Source organism: Coenobita brevimanus, chromosome 92 (genome assembly GCF_032717465.1).
Source record: "Coenobita brevimanus isolate Jiangsu-jjx chromosome 92, ASM3271746v2, whole genome shotgun sequence".
In the NCBI taxonomy this organism is placed as follows: Eukaryota; Metazoa; Arthropoda; class Malacostraca; order Decapoda; family Coenobitidae; genus Coenobita; species Coenobita brevimanus.
In genome coordinates this window covers 32,905,264-32,908,790 of record NC_137045.1, presented here as the reverse complement: position 1 = coordinate 32,908,790, position 3,527 = coordinate 32,905,264, and the positions used below count along the sequence as shown (strand labels likewise).

The window sequence follows — 3,527 nt, the reverse complement described above, 5'->3', positions numbered from 1 at the left end:
CCCTTCCCTGGCTTTCTCCCTTCCCTTGTCCTTTCTCCTCCTTTATTCTCCCTCCCTTGTCCTGTCATCTTTCACTTTGCTTATTCTCTCACGTCTCTCTTACTCTCCCTTCCTTTCCTAATTCTCTCTCACTTTTTTCTCATATTCTCTTTCCCATCTCAAATAATCTCTCCTTTCCTTTATTGCCTTTCCATTTTTTCTCTCTCTTCCTTTATTCTTTCTCCTGTCATTCTTTCTCTACCCCATTGTTCTGTCTCCCTTCTCTCATTCGACCTCCCCTCTCTTATTCTCCCTCTCTTTCCTTACTCTCTCTCTCCCTGTCCATATCCTCTCTCGTTTCGCTTGTATTCCTTCCCTTCCTCTAGTTTCTCTTGTTCCCTTTAATCTCTCTCTCCCTTCCAATATTTTCTCCTTCCCTTGTTCTCTCTTCCTTCCCTTGTTCTCTCTCCCTTTCTCAGTTTTCTCTTTCACCTCCTCTCGCCATTCTCCTCCCATGCTTTCTTCAGTCAAGTTTCTCTCTCTCTCTCTCTCTCTCTCTCTCTCTTCATGGATTTTTTCTCCCACACTCCTTTTTCTCTTCCGTTGCTCTTCTTGTTCTTTTCCCTTTCCTTTTGTCTCCCATGCTTTCTCTCTCTCCACTTGTTTTTTCTTTCTATATATTGCCAGACACCTTAATCCCAGTAGGGGTGGCCACAAACAAATCGCCTCCATGTCACCCGCTCCCCCGCCATTTCAATGTCCTGCTCCCAGCTCACACCCCCCTCTCTCATATATCTTTCCACTCCATCCCTCCATCTCATCTTTGGCCTTCCCCTCCTTCTCCTCCCCTCCACCTCACGCACATGCACTCGCCTCTCCACATAGTCAAACCACCTCACTATTTCTCCCAACGCCTTCTATCACATCCACATCCACACCACAACGCTCTTTCACTTCATTATTTTTCAATCTGTCTCTCCATGTAACCCCACATGCTCCTCTCAAAATTTATTTCCACTGCGTACCGTTATTCTTTTTCCTCCCTCCCCCTCCCCTCTCTCTCTCTCTCTCTCTCTCTCTCTCTCTCTCTCTCTTCCCTTCTTCATCTTTCTACACTTCTCTCTCCCTTCCCTTCTTCTTTTCCCTCCACTTCTCTCTCCTTTACCTTGTTTCTCTCCTTCAACTTCTTCTCTCTCCCTTACGTTGTTCCTCTCCCTCCACTTCTCTCCCTACCCTTTTCCCTCCCCCCTGCACTTCTCCCTCTCTTACGTTGTTCCTCTCCCTCCACTTCTCTCCCTACCCTTTTTCCTCCCCCTGCACTTCTCCCTCCCTTACGTTGTTCCTCTCCCTCCATCTCTTGTTCCCCCCTCTCCACTTGTTCTCTCTCCCTTCCCCTCTCTCCTCTGCCTTGGCACATATTTACTCACCTGCAGTCGTGGTGGAAGGGCACATCAATATAGCCATCACCACCATTGCATAGAGAGAGGCTGATGGCTTCAAAATCAACCTCCACCTCTGTAATGCACGATGCCTGTGCTTATCTCTCATGGCGTCCTCGCTGCCAACCACTCACAGATACAGTATACTATCACCCAATCTGATACACTAATGTGCTGTCACTACACTGCACCTCTCTCAACTGATGTGGCAGGCCAGGGCTTCGTCATAATTCGTTGTAACGCCACGGGATATCCGACTGGACATCCTGTTGGTTTGCTGACGTTTGTGCTCTAAGCCTTGGAGATACATCCTCAGCTCTGTAACGCTCCTGGCAGCATTCTCGCCAGTGTAGTATGCTCTCTCTCTCTCTCTCTCTCTCTCTCTCTGGTGCTTGGTGGTCCTTCTTACTTTTTCTTGCCGGTTTTCTTTCGAGGATTTGTTGGGAGAGATGAAAATTCTGTCTTTTCTATCTGTATCTTCAGCTCATGGAATTAGACACCATACTCATGGTGTTCTCTGTAACAAACAGTGCCGACAGGGCCATTAGGTCTGTTGTTATTGTTTTACATGGTAGGCTACCCCTCCGTACTCTCTCTCTCTCTCTCTCTCTCTCTCTCTCTCTCTCTCGGGGGGCGCGGTAGCACAGTGGTAGCGCGCCGGACTCGTAATCGGGTGATTGCGAGTTCGAGCCTCGCCCGGGCTGCCGTGCCGGGAGTGGTAGCTCGCTCCTGTAACCCTAGCGGGGCTATATAGTCCAATACAGGGCTTAGCTCGGGGGAACTCCATTTCTCCCATTTTTTTTTTCTCTCTCTCTCTCAAGCGCGTCTTGCATGCCTGTCTCACACCACATGCCAGTAAAGTTGAGCATTGACAAAAAATTGCAGTATATCTTCCACCAGTAATAATTATAATGGGGCGCCCATCATCCACTCACTTAGTGTAGGGATGCCTTATGGTCTCTACACTGAGTGACAAGCCAAGTGGTTTCCTGTACCCAGGAAACAATTTACTACGCTGGGTGGTAACCATATAACCGGAGTTTCTGTCAGGGTTAAGTGTCCCCCAGATTCCCCTATCCAAAATCACTTAATCATGGCAGTTGTTTCAGAGAGCCTCGGAGGGCCCAATACCTGCCCAGGGCCCCAACCAAATGGGCAGATTCGCATGACCATGTGGAATGTGAGATGTGAATGAGGAGAGCAAGAGGGTGGAAGTGGTGAATGTGTTCAAGAGTGCGAGATATGCCGTGATGGTATTGTTTGAAACGAAGATGAAAGGGTGCGAAGTGGAGGAGTGGGAGGGTGTAAAATGTGTAAGGTTGGGCATGAATGGGCGAGGAAAATGCAAGGAAGGAGTTGCCTTGTTGATGAATGAGGTGTGGCAGAGTGGAATGAGAGACAACAAATGTGTCAGCTCGAAATGTATGTATGGCAGGCTCAAGTCTGAGAAGGTGAAAGTGGCAGTTATTGTAGCGTATGCACCGTGTGAGGACATGAGTGAGAGAGAGAAAGACAGGTTTTGGGATGAGCTGGATGCAACAGTGGGAGATATGCCCAAGAGCTATAAAGAGATCGTAATGGGCGATATGAATGGAAGAGTAGGCACTGGTCCTGAGGATGACAGAATGGGTTGTAATGGAGTACCAGGAGAAAATGATAATGGGAAGCGACTGAAGGATATGTGTCAAGAATGGACGCTGTGCATTTGTAACTTGTATTTCAAACACAAAAATGCACATAAATATACGTGGTATAGAGGGAACGGAGATCGCGTTGAAAGGAGCCTGGTTGATTACGTGTTTGTAGAGAGGTCGATGCTGAGAATGGTTGCTGATATGAGAGCCGTGAGAGGACGACGTGGGGGTCTGTCAGATCATATGATTGTGGTATGCAATATCAAGCTGAGAGGAGTGTGGTGGATCAGGAGAGAGAGGGGCAGTCAGGGAGAAAGACTGAAAGTTGAGAAGCTGAGGATCAAAGAAATGGCAAATGATTACAGGACCAAAGAAGGGGAGGAGTTGGAAACAGTGAATTGAAATGAAATGGATCTGGACAGCCTGTGGAATGCATATAGGAATTCCTTAGTTAGGAATGCTAAAGCGGTGTGTG

The 3,527-nt window shown here is 47.8% G+C and overlaps 1 non-coding gene across 1 annotated transcript; it reads left to right on the top strand.

Annotated features, from left to right (window-relative positions):
• Positions 1-2,050: 2,050 nt before the first annotated feature.
• Positions 2,051-2,122, top strand: TRNAT-CGU (transfer RNA threonine (anticodon CGU)). The gene has a single exon. It is a non-coding gene; the product is annotated as a tRNA-Thr (tRNA).
• Positions 2,123-3,527: the final 1,405 nt, after the last annotated feature.